The following is a 20,115-nucleotide window of genomic DNA, read 5'->3' on the forward strand; positions in this document are numbered from 1 at the left end:
GACTTGTGGAATTCTTGAGAATAGAGAGGCTATTGGGTGAGACAGTGTGTACTAGTAGCATATAATTAGATATGAAAAAAATAGCACATTGATGTAATCAGCTCTTTTCAAAAAAGATAAAGATTTAAGTTATAGTACATTGTAGAGGAGAGATCATGATGGCTTATAGAACAATAGGGAATATCTCAAAAAATATAGTTTTAACCAATTCAAAATTGCAGGTTTATATTTAAAAAAATGTAACGTGAGTATGGGGTGGAGAATCTACTCAAATAAGAAACCTATTCCTCCTGATCAAATTAAAACATAAGATCTGCTCTGTAAAAATCATGTTGGAGGTCAAATGAATATTTTAAGAATTGGAGATCATTACAATGCAGGAAAGCATTTAAGCTATTACTTAGTAAAGTTTAGAATTAAAAGTACAGCCTGCCCTTGGCTCAAATCACAGAAGCTATTGTGTTTATTATATTATGAGTGATAAGCATTAAGGTGTCATTGCCTTAATTTGTATCAGGATATATAATAAATAATTTAACTTTTTTCATGAAAAAGTTAATCTCTGACCAATTTAAGATTCACTAACAATTTCTTTTCAGTAGGTCAAGTTCATTAACTCAAATCTCTTGCTTATAAAGCATCTGAATTTTAGTTACTACATATTTTCCTTTTTTCTCAAAGAGTGTTTGTTTTTTTTCGAGAGAGAGAATTTCTATCAAGAAAAGCAACAAATTATGTTGATATACACTGCAGTTGAGTGCCCCTTTCTTCAGTGTGGACTCCAACTGTGTGTTTTCTCATCTTTGAAGAGATTTGGCAGGGGAAGTTAACCCTATTCTCCCTGCTGTTTGTAAAGCGAAGCTCTCCCCTTTGAGATAGGTAATAATTAGAACAAGGAGTGAAGCATTCAACCAAAACATTCGACTATATAATTAGGTAGGCTTAGTTTTATTCAGACCACACAAAGAAATTGTAGGCTTCCTGAAAGCAAGAGCAAAACTTCCCAAACCTCCTTTGGAGATGTTCCTCCATAGGAGCTTTTGTCTGAAAATGGGTTCCATTGATGCTTTCAGCAAGGATGGTCATGCAATACTTGTGAAGGTAGAATTCTGTCCACTGTACTGTCAGGACTTGTTTTCATCCTCTTGCTTTGTCTCTGAATACATAAAGATCTTTTTTCTTCTATGAGGCACACTGTGCACAATAGGAGTTCTAAGTGAAAAACTAAAGCTATAACTTGCTTTAGTGAAATATACAAACAATGCATAAAGTATTTCTCCAGAGGCAGGTCTGAATTACACTCCTTAAAAGATTAGGAAAAAAAGTAGCAGTGTGTTTCTTAGTCCTTTGATAAAATTTTACTCAAAAGAGTATATGGATATATGGATTGAAATTGTTTACATTAGCCAAATAGTCACAGCTTTTGTTTATTGTTACTGCTATTATAATTTATCTCTCACTGGTCTTTCAATTCCGGACTTCTACCACCTTTAACTTTTGAATTATTGATACTTTACTTTTTATAGCTTTAACTTTAGGGTTCTCATAACATCTATGTCATCAATTGTTATGATACAAACCTAAGACTAATTAACTAAGGGTCGCTCTTATAAACAGTATGTTTCTTAGACTAATTTCAATTGCTCTTTCCTCAGACATTAATAAAAAGTGGTATTAGGCTGAAATAAAGGTAACAATTCTTAGGCTAAACAATATATTTATTCTTCATTATCTACTTAAGAATTTAAAATGTAAAGCATGTGAGATAAAGACATAGATTGGTCTTAAAAGATTGGCTATGTTGTTTTTTGCATAGTTTTAGTCTTCCTATTTCTTCTTCCCCCACACCTTGTCCAGAATGTATTATGATGCCATAATATATGTCTTTATATATTGCAATGGATTGACATGGAGATGTCCTCACAGACTTCTATTTGAAGAAACTACTTATTCTCTTAACTACCAAGAAACCCATCCGTCCCTTCAGAGACATCCCTAGCTATAGAAGGCTAGGGATGGATCACAAGGATGGATCACATCCAATAAATGATTGAGACTAGGTTATAAAGATCTGGTCATTTTGATACCACACTGATAAGCCATATCTGCCCTAGCACTCCCTATAAAGTAAGCCAAGGTATTGTCAGTTTGTGTCATAGCTCAAGTTTTTCCTTTGCCCAATCTTTACACTCCCTTTCCTTCCTATCTTATATCATACCACTAAACTCCACCTCAGAGTTTGCTTTCGGAAGAATCAACCACAAATGCCTTGCTGGTATCCAGTTTCTTTCATATTATAGTTGGGTAACTGTCTTCTTCAAATAAGTCATTAGGTGCTAGCTGGTAGCTGTGGTACTTACAGATTATATAGCTGTGCCCTAAGAAATGGCAACAATTCTAACATTCCCTTAAGATGTAGGGCACTTAAAATATAACAACAAAGACAAAATTTATGCCAATGTTGTGTGATGGCAGAATTAAATAATGATAATAATATCTAAAATATAAAAAGGAAAACCAAAACTAGAATAATTTTGTTACTTTGGTGTGATAAACATAATGTAGCAAATACAGCCATAAACCAAAAGGATCCTAAGTACAGTGGAGTACTGAGAAGGCACATGTAGTCACTGAGGGCCTTTCTGTATGGACGGTGACTTAAAAAGGTGAAATAAAAATAACATAACAAATAGAAAACAATAACCTGCTTATTTCCTCACTTTTGTAGGATCAACACACTGCAGAAAATCTTATGAAGGCCTGAAGAAGGGGCCTCCTATTTAACCTTAGAGTCACTTTAAGTCTGAAACCAACACTAAAATTCTTCCTTGGATTGAACTAAATCTCAGAAATTCCTCCAGAATAAAAATGTAACAACAACAACAAAAATCTTTTCCAGGTATACCTGTTTTCCTCCTGAGGAAAAGACTGAAAGGGTATTTATTTTCAGGGTTGGAGAATGAGGTACCGTATGACTTGATATAACCTGGCAGTTCCAGATACAGACTCCTCTGAAGCTCTGCTGGCCCACAAGCACAAGACAATCATTTCAGTGGGTGGAGCAGGTGAAAGATGTGCAGGAAGGTGGGCAAGATTGCAAACTTTCACTGGAAACAATTTTGTAAAAGAAATTAGAATTTTTTGTGAACAGTCTATTTCAAAGTAATGGGGAACTTTCTGCAGAGATGTAAAATTACAAAGATGTAACTTATCATAACAATGAGTTCTAATAGTTCTAAACTATCTGAAGCTAATAATGATAGTTTATGTAAAAGTACTTTGTAAATTTGAGGTACAAAAAATTTGCAGATCACTGAATAGTAGGCACTCAATAAATATGTTAATTGTATGGTGAGTGAAACTACTGGGACTGTTACTATCTTTACTAGTAGTAGTACAAAAACATATCTTTGCCTTTGGTATACATTTGTTTTTACATATGGTAATTAATATGTAATTATATATGTGTGTGTGTAAGTATACTCACTGATTTCTAGAGTTAACACTTCATAGATAATATAGGCACAATTTTACTACAATTAATTCTTTTTTTTTCTTTTTTGGCCACACCCACAGCATATGGAAGTTCCTGGACCAGGGATCAAATCCAAGCCAGAGCTTCAATCTATGCCATAGCTGCAGCGACACTGGATCCTTAACCCACTGCACAGGGCTGAGGATAAAACTGTGCCTCTGTGAATTTTTTGTACCTCAAATTTACTTGGTCAGAGTGGTGTCATGATCCCTAGTGAAGAAAGCAATGAAAGCTGATAAAGCATTTTGTTTGCAAAGGAAACACCTGGACCAAAAACAAAGCCCCGCTTCTAAGAATCTTCGGAATTAAACTAAATATACTGCTGAGTGTTGTAAATAAAGATTTAGCTCTTTTACCTCTGAGAGGCAAATGAACCACAGTCTAAAAAAAGACAACTAGCTGGACAGGACCAAATGATTTGGGGATTTACTGTGAAGATATTATAGTTTGTGAACCAGCAGGCAAAGAATGCATATTTGTCCAGAGTTTTCAGAAACAAAGAGGGCCTATTATGGTTGCAACTCTTCATTCATAAGATCTTTACTGATAACAAAGAAACAGTTGCACTTTCCCTATAAGCTAGATCATAAAATGGTAATAATATTATTTTTACTCACACATATATTTGTGTTTGTTCATTTAATTTGTATATGTACCAAAAACTAGTTCAACCATTGAAAAAAAATAACAAAATATCAAAAATTACTTCTGAAATCAATGGCATTATTCAATATTATTTTATAAAATTTTATTCCTGATCATGGTACTAATACAGCTCTTCTCTGAAAGATTCACTTGACTATATGATTTATTTTATGTCTCTTTAAAACAATGCTATGCAAATGTACATGCACATGAACCCATTAAACTCAGCCTCAGGCAAAGAAAGACAACTTTTATTGAAAAAGCACTTATACTGTCCTGCAGTTTGTCTCTATTACCTTAGGATATGAAATTCTTAATGCTTGCCTCTGGTTCCATGTCATGACTTTGTGTATCCACCCTTGATTTCTCAAGCAAACCAATTCTTTTATCCTGAGCAACTTATTACACTAATGCAAATGCTGCCTTGAAGGGGTTGAAGCTGTCTAGTTCAGGATATGCTTCTATAAAAAGAAACTGCTGTTGGAAAACATAATAAACCCAATTTTTTAAGTCATCAGATTAACACACTCCAAATGTTAGGTAGATCCAATCAACCATGTCACAAAGATTGACAAAAACCATGGAATCAACTGATTCAGTGGCTTATATGTTAATAACATTAGAACGAATTGTCATTCATTGTTTGTAGATATTCCATTGACAATCTATTTAATTGTTATGTACTACAGTCATAAAATGTGTCACATTATGAAAAAATTATGAAAAGACATTTTTTTCTGAACTGAATCTCCATAGGGAGAATAAAATTTAACCAAGACACCCCTGGAAAATGTGATACACCCATACAGAGCATTTATTTATCTTTCATTTCCTATATAGTTTTTCTTTTGAATTTTGCAGATTGGTATACTGTCCTTAATTTTCTTTTGAAAATTATGTTAATAAAAAGTATATGTGTATGTATGTGGCTTAGAAACAGAGTTTCTAAAGTTTTATGTTTTAAAGTGTTATACTATAAAATACATGGGAAAGTTATTTGTTTTAAGGGACAAGACTTACTTCCTACTTTTTATGTTTCCAAGCAGAGGCTAAAATGATCACTACCTCTTACGCTTTTCTTACTGCTACTCAGAGAAAAGAAGTGGATTGCCTGATAAAGGTGTGACATCTTTAATTTGTATTTCTAAATCAAATGAAGTTAATACATTAAAAGTCCATAAACACTGGTGCCTCAGTCTTTTCTTCTTCCTTCATTCAGGTTCTGGGTCAAAATATCTGTTCTGAGATCCAAATTTTACTTCAGAGGTGAGGTCCTAAGTTTTGGACTAAGGGCACAGGAGGGGAGGGGAGTAAAATATATGAGCGAGTCCATTTGGTTTCAAACCTAAAGCATGTCTGCCCACTAGATTGTGTCAATAATAAAGCTAATACTTAAACTTCCATTAGTCTGACTACCTTTCTCTAAATTGGTTCCAAACTTGGGCAGAAAACAAGGACAATATCTATTGACAGGCTACAGTCTCAACAGTGTCAATATATTATTTGTTGATTACTGTTTTCCTTATGAACTGATACTGATAATTTTTGGTTATTTGTCAGGTCAGCTCTGTACAACTTCAAAACCACAAAAATACATCCAGACAGAATGCAAATGATATCCACAAACAGACTATTACTTCACCACTTTTGGAATCTAGAGGGACCAATTAGTTATGTAGAAATTTTCCCCAACTTTCCTCATCTTAGTTCATTTTTGACTATTTCGATTAATACCTTCCCTATCATTAGTTCTCAGTATATGTGCACTTTTAAAATTTTTCTGCAAAGGTATCCAGGGAAAGCAAAATGAGTTTTGGCTTTGAACTTATATGTATTGTCATTTTAAGTTTTTAACAGGATAATGTTAACATGCAACTGTTTAATAAGCCTAGTTTCATCTCATCGTCTGCGATTTTATTTTTTTCAGTTAGAAAACAATTACGTGGTTTTGCCCATGTTGTAAATATACAAAGTTAAATATATGGAAACACCCAGCAATTTTATTCAACACCAACTTTACTGAGTGACCCTATACCTGAGACATCCACTCTAAGATTGCTTAGTACAGAAAACATAAAGCTTTTCATGATGATTGAAGTGAGCTTTTGCTCTACGATGATTGTTTTGCCATTTAGACCACATTCTAGAATGAACATTTTTCCCTGTCATTATGTGTCTGTTACTTTTTGTTTAAGTTGGAACCAAATCTTTTACGAAAATGAAACTGGTTCAAGTATAAGGCAATTGAGCTCAAAAAGTTCTTTCAAATGTTTTCCTCAAACTTAATTTCCTGACAAAAAAAAACCAATTTATATCTAAAAAATATCCATTTCTTACAAACAAGCTGTGCAAGGTTGACTCTGATGAATAAAGATGGAAAAATACAGGATGAAATAAGCTGTTTAGACTTAAAGTGTTAGCAGCAGTATAATATGTTTTGCAAATAGGAAAGAGTTATAAAGTTTTTTAGGCAGGGGTGGTAGTAGAATAAATCTTTTCTTTTATAAAATTGCTTATTTTAGAGAATTCTAGCACAATCCATTAGCTACATGGTTAAAGTAGGTAGACAACACTGCCCATGCTCTCTGTGATAGAGAGCTGATAGCCCCGTTACAAATAGAAGGATAGATAGAGATATTCAGAGATGGATAAACAGGTAGAAATCCTTTATTAGTCTCACTCTTTACATGCTATTTTTACAAATAGTATTTATTATAATTTTAGTTAAATTTAGCATAAGAAAAATCTGCAGTGAATCTGATGTAAAACTGAATAATTCAATGCTTGTTTTAAAACTACTTCTATCTCAAGACCAAGTATTTCTTAAAAGCTAAGGAAAAATATAAAAAAGACACATTTAAAGGAAGATATATTTAAAAACATTAAGATGGCAGAGTCAGTATTGTAATAGTATGTTAGTTATTTAGATGCTAAATTACTTTCCCTTAGCACTCTACCTAATTTCTCTCCCTTCCCATGTTTCTTGTTCTCAAGCTCAGTATTCTGATTTGATTCCTTTAAGCATTTATCACTATAATTAAATTATTTACATTTTAAATGTGCTCTCTGCCTATTTTCCTTCACTAGAATGTAATGTTCCTGAAGACAGAAACTTTATATAACACTATTTCTAGGAGCTAAGCATATATTGACTGAGTATTATAAAAGATAAGATAATAGCTGTTCTTATACTTCCTCCCAATCCCTCTCCTCCCCAGCCAAGTATTATTATTTATATTATTATTTTACATGGTCAAGGTATAATGCAACTATATTTTGTTCCATCATCTCAAATCCATACCTGGGCTTAGTCTTAATTCTATGTGTAAATTAACAAAATGTTCACCATTATTCCCTTTACCACCATTTATCCTTTTTAGGATTCTGCATTCTGATTTTACACTGAATTAGCTGCACTTCACAACAGGGAAAATATTCCAAGAAGAGTCACTACATGTTATAACCTTGAGTCCTGTAAATTTTGAGGATGTCTGTCCATTGAACAGTTGAAACTCATCAACTGGATACATTACAGTTGAGTCACATTTATTTTCCTTAAATTTAAAGGCATCATTTCTTTATCTTTTGGCATTTTGGGGGAGTTTTTTGTTTGTTTGCTTTTAGGGCCACACTTGCAGCATATGGGAAGTTCCCAGGCAAGGGTTCCAATCAGAGCTCCAGCTGCTGGCCTATACCATAGTCACAGCAACACCAGATCCAAGCCTCACCTGGAACTTACACCACAGCTCACAGGAATGCCAGATCCTTAACCCCTTGAGCTGGGCTAGGAATTGAACCTGCATCCTCATGCATGCTAGTCGGGTACATTGGGTTTGTTACTGCTGAGCCACAATGGGAACTCACATCATTTATGTTTAAGAAGAAAAGTCCAAAGTCAGCTAGAGATGTTCACATTTGCAGATAATGTGTCTATTTTTCCTGAATATACGAGCATTTCCTTCTTTTCCTAGAAATTTAATAATTTGCCAGGCCATGTATTACTGTTAATTTTTCTGGATTTATTTTTCTTAAAGAACACGTATGCTTTTCATCTTTAGAGTAATTTTCCTTCGTTTCAAAAGAAATTTGCTTCTTGACAATTTTTAATTCATTTTTTTTCTTTCGCATTGGTGGGCTTCTGTCCTTCAGTCATACAAATTACACTTACATCTGCTCACCTTGACCTCTCCTCACATTAAGTTTTCTTCATTTTATTTATTTCATCTATGCCATCTATTATTTCTTAAGGCATGTATTATTTACTATATATTAAGGGAAGGTTGTCATTAAACAAGCCACAAATAAATATTACAAAACTACAAACTGTGAGAAACCCTGTAAGGAAAAAAATTACATGTATTGAAGTTTCAGGGGGCCTTACTTTGTATCAGGTAGTCAAGAAAGGATTCTCAAAAGAAGTGATATTTAAGCTTTGATAAAAAGGCTGAGTTATAGTTTATCGGGTGCAGAGTTAGGGAGGAGTTATTCCATATAGAGGGAATAGTTTATGTAAAGTCTCTCTCTGCCCTGAGAAAATGCTTGACATGTTTGAAGAACCAAAAAAATGGTATAGCTGAAATGCAATGAAAGCCAGGAAAAAGTAAAATGATTTGAAATTATTTTTGAGAGGAAAGAAAAACCTTATAGGGTAAAAGAGTTCTACTTTAATCTAAATTATATTAGAGTCCAATCAAGCTATTTTTTAAGGTGAGAAAGGAGGTATTTGTAGTAACACAGCATCACCTTGTATGGAATTTGAGGGGCACAAAATGGGGGGAATAGACCAAGTGTTGTTCTATATTCAGAATAAGTATTTGTGATGGTTTACATGATGATGCATACGGAAATCAGTGGACATGAAAAGAAATGAGTAAGTTTGAGAATTTTGCAGAGTTGAGGGTTGTATATGTGAGAAAAAAGAAAAAAAAGTCAAGGAAACTTTCATATTTCTGATCTGTAAAAGGAAGGATATAAACACTATTTACCAAAGCATAAAAATTGGATAGGATAGTGTTGATGTTTGGTGGTGAAATTTTGAAACATGAGTTAAATTTGTGATGTTCATTGGATAATAATGTGCAATGTGAAGTAGGCAGCAGTAAAAAGGCAACATTAATACTCAGTAGAGTGGTTATAATTGATAAATAAAAGATTGAGAATCTTAAATATGACCCATGTTTGGACTGCTATAACAGAATATTATAGACTGGATGGCTTATCAACAATAGAATTTTTTTTTTTCACAGTTCTAGAGGCTGGGAAGTTCAAGATCAAGATACCGGCAGACTAAAGTGTCTGGTGAGGGCTTGCTTCTTATTCCATAGATGGTTGTCTTTTTATTTTGTCTTCACCTGGTAGAAGGGGTGAAAGAGCCCTTTGGGATCTCTTTTATAAGGGCACTGGTCCCATTCATTAGGGTTTCACACTCATTACCTAATTACCTCTCAATGACTCCACTTCCTAAAACTACTACATTGGGGTTAGGACTTTAACATATGAATTCTGGGGGACATAGTCATTTACTCCATAAACAACCTGAATATAGTGTTTACTTACATAAAGCTAACTGATATCCAGAAATGTTCAGAGAAAAAAATAAGCAGTATAACGTATATGGAAAACACTTATTAGCAGTGAGGTACCATTGAAAGCTTCACTCATATTAACTCATTAAATCCTAATTAAAATATATAGTAGGTTATGTTTATTATTCTAGCTTTAACAATGAACACCCTGAGACAAAGAAAAGTACTACAACTAATTAATCACATGTCTGGAATATACAAAGTTAAGAAAAGAGTAGAGAAGAAAAAAAAGTGAGGAGAAGAGAGAAGAGAGGAGAGAAGAAAAGAGGAAAAAAGATGAGAAATAAATGGGAGAGAAGGGGAGAACAGGAAAGGAGAACATAGAGGAGAGAAGGGAATGGAAGGAAAGAGAAAAGAAGGAAAAAGAAGGATAACACTGGATACAGGGACGCTCTAGTATGTAAAGGAAATGAAAAAACAACAGACTAGAAGAGACATAGAGAATGCCAGTAAGAGCATGTATTTTCAAAGGAGAAAAGGTAACACGAATAAACAAATTTAAAAAAAAAAAACATTCAAGTAATAGTCGACTATGTTCTTTGGTTTGGCAAGATAGAGGTCATTGGAGATGAAGTGGAGTGGCTGTGTGGCAGCCATTAGACTGAATTGAAAAGTTAACATAAAAATATTATTTCTTGTTGTATGGCAGTCTAAATATTCTGAATGACTAACCCAACTTAAAACTTTATCCTATATACAGCACAATTATCAGATACCAATCCATTTAAGGTTTACAAACATTTAAGTCTTGTAAAGAGGTAAAGAAAGCCCTACTCTCCAAATGGGCAGATCAAATAGGAATGATGAGTGACAAGTATAATTGAAAACTGGCATTCCTCTGGGATGAATGCAGATACTAAGGTGTGAACAGAGTATTTAGTAATGTAGCTAAGTTAAGTAATGTAGTTAATTTGGCTGAATCCAAGACTTCCTCAGAAAACTTACCATCAAAAGGAGTTCAAGTAGTCCCAGATTAGTAGCATATACAATTCACCCTTGAATAACATGAGTTTAAACTGCACAGGTCCACTTAGTGACTTTTTATACCAAATACCTACCACAGTACTACACAATCAAAATTGGTTGAATACACAGATGTGGAACCACGTATATGGACGGTAGACTGTAAAGCTAAACGTGGATTTTTGACTGTGTGGGGAAAGGCACCCCTAACCCCACATAGCGGTCAACTGCACATCTATATATATTCAAATATCCTCTTTAAAGAAAGCACCTACAATTTAGGATCTCAAGACATTCACTACTTAGTCATCAAGTATAAATGTGTAATCAAGATTATCAGTTACATAAGGGACTATTTCACCCTGAAGATTTAGCAAAAGCAAACAGTAAATTCTGACCTCAAAGGACATCAGATTTGGAAGTATATGATACAAACTACACTATAGATAAGACCAATGTGATTAAAATATTATCAAAATAAAATGAAATTGAATGAAAAAGGTGAAATAAAACTATTGGAAGTAAAGTGTTGGGAATATAAACTTTTTTTTTCTTTTTTTGTCTTTTAGGGCCGCTCCCATGGCATATGGAGGTTCCCAGGCTAGGGGTCGAATCAGAGCTGTAGCTGCTGGCCTACACCACAGCCGCAGCAACACAGGATCCGAGCTGCATCTGCGACCTACACCACAGTTCATGGCAACGCCAGATCCTTAACCCACTGAGCAGGGCCAGGTCCTCATGGGTGCTAGTCGGGTTCATTAACTGCTGAGCCACAACCGGAACGCCCTCTACGCTTTCAATAATAGCAGTCTATGTAATCAGAATCAACTATCTTACAGAAAACAACTAAAAATATGGATAAAATATTTTAAAAACATTAAATATTGATCTACTACTCAGATGACGACAAAAGACAATGAGCCCAGAAATGTAAGCCAACTGTTCAAATAAGTTATTGACTTGAGAACACTGCCAATCTTGAAAAAATTTCTAAAAACATCAGCTGTGATTTTGGTAGCCTCAAAGCGAGCAGATGTATTAGTCTGCTCAGGCTACCATAACAACATACCATAGATTGGGTGGCTTAAACAATCACTTTTCTCACAGTTCTGGAAATTGGAAGTCTAGGATCAGCAGACTTAATCTCTGAGGACAGTTCTCTTGCTGCTTTGAAGATGGCTGCTTTCCCTCTGTGTGTCCTTACATGTGGAGAGAGAAAGAAAAATCTCACGTCTCTTATTAGGACACTATGGGCACTAATCCCATCAGATGAGGACCTCTTGCTCATAAACTAGTCTGATCCCTTTGTTTTTTTTAATTAGAGTATAGTTGATTTACAGTGGTGTGTCAATTTCTGCTCTACAGCATCGTGACCCAGGCATGCATATGTATATTTTTTTTCTCATACTATCGTCCATTATGTTCTACCCCAAGAGATTGAATATAGTTCCTGTGCTATGCAGTAGGAGCTCACTGCTTATGCATTATAAATGAAATAATTTGTAGAATGTAAATTGGTACAACCAATGTGGAAAACAGTATGGGGTTTCCTCAGAAACTGAATATACAACTCTAATTTCATTATAAAGGCCCTAGCTCCAAATACCAGCACACTGAGAGTTAAGGCTTCAACACACGAATTTTAGTGAGGGTGACACAAACATTCAATCTATAAAAAACAGCAAATGTAAAGCCCCAGGACCCTATTCAAGGTGGAAATATGGTAAAAACTCCATATTCTAAATAGGGGACCATGAAGAAACTACCCCTCAGGTAAAGCGAACCAGAAAAACAGTTGACTCTGCATTTTAAACATCATTGTGATCCTGAGAACCTCAAATCTTAAACGGTGATTAAGGTTAATGAGACTGCAGTGCCCCTATATTTTTTTTATAGAGCAAATGTAAATACTCTCCAGAATAGTACACTATCATCCTAGCCTCAATTTATTTTTACAAATACAAAAAAAGTCATGTAAGAGTATAAGGTACCACAAATGAGAAACCATCAGTAAGAACTATGGAAAAAATAAACTGCAATTATTGGAATTATCAGACTCAGAATAAAAGTATGTTATGTTTGGAAGTTTCCTTGTGGCTCAGTGAGTTAAGGATCTGGCATTGCTGCATCTAGCCCAGGAACTTCCCCATGCCATGGGCATAGTAAAAAAAAAAAAAAAGTAAGTTATGCTTACCATGTTTACAAACATAAAAGATTAATATGAAAGTTATGTGCAGGAAACAAAAAAACTGTAGGTGAAATGGTTTAAATATGTTAAACTAAATATTAAAATAAAAATATAAAAATAACTGAAATTAAAAAACATCAGTAGATGAATCCAAAAGATTAGCTACTTACTATAAAATAATTTTTGAAAAGGGAGATGGGCCAAACATTAGACAATGGAGCATGGATACCAAAAAAAATATGTGTTAAAAATAAAAGAGAGGTTATAAGACAAAGAAATTATAATGACATGTTTAGCATACCCTTTAATCAGAGTTAATCAGAGAGGAGAACTAGAAAGTGAAGAGGCAATATTTGAAGCCATAATAGCTGGCAATTATCCCAAACTGTCAAATCCATTGATTCAAAAATCTCAAATCTGCAAGTTCCCTTGTGATGCTGCAGGTTAAGGATCTGGAGTTGCTACAGCTGATGAACAGGTGCAACGGCAGTGCAGGTTGTATCCTTAGCACAGAACTTACATGCCATGATGCAGCTCCAAATATTTCAAGTATACAACAGAAAATATAAATCTACACTTAACTCATCACAAGAACTATAGAACTAAGGACAAAGGAAAAATCTCGAGTCATCAGAGAATTAAGGCACTTTCCTTCAAAGAAAGAGTTAAATACTTGATTATTCATAGCAAAAAAAGCAGGAAAAAGGGAATAAGTGTCATGTGCTCAGAGAGGAACTTGTTAAACTAATATTTAACTACATAAATTATTTTTCAAGATAAGAGGAAAATGAGGACACATTAAGATAAAATCTTCTTACATATCACCTCAAAATGCTAAAGGAATTAATTCACTAGGAAACCATAGCAGGTCTGGAATCTGTAAGTAACCTAATTATGTGGCCTCAAAATACATAAAGCAAAAAATTTACAAACCTAAAAGGAAGTAGACAAATTCAAAACCATAATGAAAATATATGACATACCTCTCTCATTGCTGATAGAAAATGCAGGCAAAATAATCAGGAGATTAGGACATTTGAACATTTTAGAAATTAAACCTAGGGACATATGCAGAATTCCATTTCTAATATCTACAGAATGTAAATTCTTTCTAAGCTTGCACTTTAGCATTTATGAAAAAAATGATTGTACAAATGGATTCATACACCCATAAACATAAAGCATTTTCTGCATATGTCATATAATTTAAACAATTCAGGATATGTACTTCTTAACCATAATGTAACTATGGTATAATTAATAACAAATTTTCTTTATGTATTGAAATTAAGAATACACTTCTATATGCCACGGATCACAAAAAAATGCCCATAGTTCTCATCATGGCTTATTGGGTGAAGGACCCAACACAATCTTCCTGAGGAATGCGGGTTCAATCCCTGGCCTTACTCAGTGATTAAGGGTCCAACACTTGCCACAAGATTGCACTGTAGGTTGCAGATGTGGCTTGGATCTGGCATTGCTGTGGCTATGGTGCTGGTTAGTAGCTGCAGCTCTGAATCGAACCCTAGTCTGGGAACTTTCATATGTCATGGGTATGGCCATAAAAAAAAATGCCATAGTGAAAACAATATTATATTTTCTTATCATTATTTATAAGGTCACCCAATGCACAAAATTAAGAAAAGACATGAACTTTATAAAGATTTGAGAGAAAGAGCTACCATTTTCATTATTTGCAGACTAACTATATAGAAAATCCATAAGTAAGCAATATGTTATTACATAGAAGTATGTATTTCAATAAGGTGTCTGGAGATGTCTGAAGGCTTTGAGAATACTGAAAATGATTTCACAAAATTTTCTGTAAAGTGTGGTATCAAAAATCACCATAGTAATGTTGTAGGATTTCCATGCAATAGTAAATTTGCAGGCTGCAGTCCTAATTTTAAAGAGTAACTAGTTGTATTATTTTTCTCCTTCAAAATACAGCTTTGTAGTCCAGCTTCTCTACTGTAGGTTCAGAAAAAAAAAAAAAAAAAACAGATGGCTTGGACAAAACAGATTGAGAATTGACTAAGCAAGTAGGATAAACGCATGTAACACCAATTTCTTTTTCCCAAGAAAAGCTACAATGTGTGTAATACTGTATTTCTGTTGAATACATTGTTGCTAATAGTAAAGCTCATCCATACATCTTTCAAAGGCAGAAACATCATTTTAAATATCCTCTTTTATTAATTTTATTTTTATCTGAGTACAGCTGATTTAGTTTTGTGTGAATTTCTGCTCTACAGCATAGTTACCCAGTCATATATATAGTGTGTGTGTGTGTGTATACACATACAAATATATGTAAATATATAATATGTACATACACATAAAATACATACAGTACATACAATATACACATTATGTACATACATATAATAATATGTAGATATACACAATATAATATATAATTATTTTTCTATACAAATCTTCCATCATGTTCTATTCCTAAGAGATTGATATAGTTCCCTGTTTGTACCATAGGACCTCATGGCTCATCTATTCTAAACGTAATAGTTCACATTCTACCATCCCCAAAACTCCCCATCTATCCTACTTCCTCCTGCTTGGCAACACAAATCTATTCTCTATGTCTGTGAGTCTGTTTCTGTTTTGTAGATAGGCTCATTTTGCCACATATTAGATTCCACATCTAAGCGATATCACATGGTATTTGTCTTTCTTTTCTGACTTACTTCACTTTGTATGAGAATCTCTAGATGTATCCATGTTGCTGCAAGTGGCATTATTTGTTATTTTGTTCTTTTTTGTGGCTGAGTAGTGTCTTGTGTATATGTATCACAATCTCCTAAATCCATTCATCTGTCAATGGACATTTAGGTTTGTCTCCATGTCATGGCTATTGTGAACAGTGCTGCAATGAACATAGGGGTGTGTGTATCTTTAATAATGGAATCTATAGTCAGTAAGGAAGATAGAAAGAGTAAGATAGAAATGGTATATGATTAAATTGTACTGGTTTTAAAACACATACACAAACATCTATATATGTGTAGTCAGGTCTTGAAAAGGAAAGGAAAAATAATTATTTTCATCTAAGTACTCATAAATGTTCATTTTCTGACTCAGTCTACATCATCACATATGCTTATCTACACATTTCTATTGTGTGTTTTAGAGAAAACACAGCATGACTTGTGAAAAGGACAAGAGGAGTAATCTGGATAGGTTAAAACTTGAAAAGGAATTTAATAAAAGAATTTGAGGGAGGGGGAAAAATAATTTTTATCTTATTTTTATCTTATTTTTTTTTTTTTTTATTTCTATTAAAAAAATGTCTTAATTCCCTCTTATCAGAGAATGCTTTTCTGCAAGCTATGATTAATGCAGCCCAATGCAATTCTTTAAATTAAAACTAACCCCAAAAAAAAAAAAAAAAAGGCCAGTCTTTGTTTAACATCCCTTTATTCAAATGAGTTTCCAATAGCAAATCAAAAGAATTATATAGTCATATATCACAACTTAGAGATCATGAAGGGAATTTTACAACTCAATCTCTCCTCTCTTTTTTCTTAGTCCTTTTAGAGCTTGCACCCACGGCATATGGAGGTTCCCAGGCTAGGGGTCGAATCAGAGCTGTAGCTGCCCAGCCCACAGCCACAACCACAGCAATACAGATCCAACCTACAGTACAGCTCATGACAAACGCTGGATCCCTAACCACTGAGTGAGGCCAAAGATCAAACCCACATCCTCATGGATCCTAGTCAGGTTCTTTAACCCACTGAGCCACCGATGGGAACTCCAGCTCAATCTTAAGAAAGCAAAGAACCCACCAAAAAACAGGCAAAGTATTTGAAAAGATATCTAATGAAAGAAAGAAATAAAATGACTAATAAGCACTTAGCAGGATGCAGAATATTATTAATCACATAATTATACACCTGTTAAAATGAATAAATCTGATTAAGTATTGGCAAATACAATAGTATAACTAGATATTCCACATTGCTGGTGGAATACAGAATGGTACAGGAGTCCCATCGTGGCTCAAGCAGAACAAATCTGACTAGCATACATGAGGATGAAGGTTGATCCCTGGCCTCTCTCAGTGGGTTCAGGGATCCCGCATTGCAATGGTGTTAAGTCACAGATGACGACTCAGATCTTGCGTTGCTGTGGATGTGGCATAGATCAGTGGCTACAGCTCCAATTTGACCCCCTAGCCTGGTAACCTCCGTATGCCACAGGTACGGTCCTAAAAAAATAATAAATAAATAAAGAAAGAAACAAATAAATAAATAAAATAAATAAAATAGAATGGTACAAAGACTTTGGATAATGGTTTGCTGTGTTCATAGTTAATATATACCACACAGGAAAGATTTTCATACACAATGTTCATAATCAGGTTTTATAAAAACTGGAAACACAACCTAAATGTCTTCTAACGGAGGAACAAACAAATTTTGTGGTACATCCATAATGGACTTATCACTTACCTCCTTACTACTTAGCTACTAAAAGAAATACAATACTGATACATATACTAACTGGAATAAGCCCGCAAAATCATGCTAAGTGAAAGAAGCCAAAGCAAAAATAAGTGCATACTATGAAATACTTACATAAAACTCTAAAAAAAATGAAAACTAATAAATTATGACAGTAAACAAATCAGTGGTTTCCTGGGGATGGTAGATAGAGGGAAAATGGATTGCCAAAAGGCATGTGGAAATTTTGAGAAGTAATGGAATTGTTCACTGCCTTCAATGTGGTGATATATAATATTGAAACTGATCAAATTGGAGATTTGAAATAGGAGCAAATTTATTATATTCTATTATACCTCTTTATGTGGAAAAGTCATTAAATGTTCTTCCTTGCCTCATTTATATTGTTAAATGTTAACATCTCTATGAAACGCACCTGTAACTTTCCTAAATTTTTTTTTTTTTGCTCTTTCCTCTGAAGGTACATGTCTACATTCAGATATACCATAGAAATAATTACATGAAATATAATTAGTTTTATGGGAAAGAGTTTTAAAGTGATATCTAAAACTCGTGCATGGATGTTTTCTAATTAAATTTACTTCCCCTATTCCTGAGTCAATATTTGTAATTATGTATCTGTTCCCCAGTTTCAACTAGGTGGTGGAACCTATGAAAAATCATCTCATCTCTGGCAAGTTAGTAGTTTCAGGCACTTAGCACACTGAGTCACACACTAAGTAGCAGTCAATACCTGCAGGATGAATAGATAATGCTTATGAATTTGCTGTGCCATATGGAGGTTTCCAATATGTTTCTGGCTTTGACTCCCCCCTGCCATTTAGATTGCTTTCTAATTGAGGTATAAGTTTCAAACAATTTTCATGACTATAAAATTTAGTTTTCCCTGGGCACATTTAGAAGAAATGATAGGGGAGAATTATTTCATCCAACATCTTCAGTGTTTACATGATAGATTTTATATGCTGTAATACCTATCTTCTATGAAAAAAAAAACCGTTAAGTTTCTTGTTTATTTACCAAAAAAACATTTACTCTGTTCTTCAACTGATTACTTCTGATTTGCCTTCTGAACTGCAGATTACACCCATAAACTCTGTTCAAGAGCATATAACACACTTTTAAGACATTATCTACTACTGGAGATTTGTTTGTTATTGCTTTCTGTGCATCCATTGTATCTCAACTAGGAATCCATAAAACAACACAGCAAAGCTTTTGTCAAAAATGTCATAAAAGAATATATTACTACTAAAGATGTGAAAATCCCATTTGGGCTGATTTACCAATGAGAGGATAGTCAAGCTAGGGACAATATATCAGCAAAAGACTCCAGCGCAAAAAGTAATAGGAATTTCTTATTAGATATTTCTTCAAAAAGAGAAATCTAATAGAAAAACATTTGGAAGATAAGTGCATAAATAACCAGCTTTAAGCTAGGTTTCTACTGCTATTGCAATGTTGCCTGTTAAGTGTATTTATGAAGTACTTAGTCACAGAAAATTGTTTGATGGACATATCTCACATAATGAGTTTTTTTTTTTCTGAAATAGTAGTTTTACTTTAGTAAAAGTCTGGAAATATCTACAGTATCACTGTATCAGTTCCTGCTACAGACTGTTTGTGTTCACCAAAATTTATACGCCAAAAACTAATTCCCAACGTGATTGACATTGGAGGTGGTGCCATTGAGAGATGATTAAGTCATGAGGATGGCGTCCTCATGACTGGAATTATTGTCTTTATAAAAGAACTGCCAGAGGTCTCTCTCATCCTTTCCACTGAGGACACAGTGAAAAGACAGCTGACTATGAATCAGGAAGTGGTCCCTCACCAGGCAATATTAACTTGATCTTGGTCTTTCTAGCCTCAGAAATGTGAGGAATAAATTTCTGTTTATAAGGTATCAGTCTGTGGTATTCTGTTACAGCAATTCAAATTGGTTAAAAGAGTGCCCTACCCATTCATTTCCTATGAACCCACATTTACGAGACGATTTTATATAATCCTTAGCTTTACATAAATCTATTGCTGATGAATTCTAAATTTGTATCTTCAACTTGACCACTCCTGAACCCACACTGTATCTCCACACCTACACAATATATCACTAGGATATTGTCTAGTTGGCTTAAGTTATAATATAGTACAACACTCAAATCTCAACACATTACACCAAAGGTTTATTTATACCTTATTGAAATGCCTATTTGTTATCTGAAGTGTTCTGATCCATGCATCTTTGGATTATGGCTAAAGGGACAACTCCTATCTGTGGTATGCTGCTTTCATGACAGGGAGGAAAGAATGATGGGAAAACAAGACAATAACTCTTAAAGCCTTTTGTCAGAAGTGGCATATGTCACCTCTACTCACATTTTGTCAGAGAAGTCATACTGCCAAGCCTGATATCAATGGAACAGGAGAACATAACCTTCCTGCAAAGGAAGAAACAGCAAATAGTTAAGAACAATTAATACAACCTGATACGAATGTCTCATAAGAATCTTAAATAGCATGTCCAAAATTTAATATTTATTTATCTTTCTTCAGAAAACATTCTCCCTCTGATCCTTCCCATCTCACCAAGTTATATCTCTATCTTGACCCAGCAAGAAATTCAGGAGGAAGCAGTGATTCTTTCCTTTCCCTCTGTCCATCATCCAATCTTCCTGATTCCATATAATCAAAGATCCAATTGTTTCTGATGAT

General features: G+C 34.1%; 1 long non-coding RNA gene across 1 annotated transcript in view; it reads right to left on the bottom strand.

The window, feature by feature from the left end:
* Nucleotides 1–19,842, bottom strand: part of LOC110259989 — a 129,018-nt gene extending 109,176 nt beyond the window's left edge. The window contains exon 1 of the long non-coding RNA XR_002342551.1: nt 19,780–19,842. This is a non-coding gene — a long non-coding RNA (uncharacterized LOC110259989). The remainder of the gene's footprint in view (nt 1–19,779) is intronic.

The sequence above is a fragment of the Sus scrofa genome, chromosome 3, assembly GCF_000003025.6.
Source record: "Sus scrofa isolate TJ Tabasco breed Duroc chromosome 3, Sscrofa11.1, whole genome shotgun sequence".
Classification (NCBI taxonomy): Eukaryota; Metazoa; Chordata; class Mammalia; order Artiodactyla; family Suidae; genus Sus; species Sus scrofa.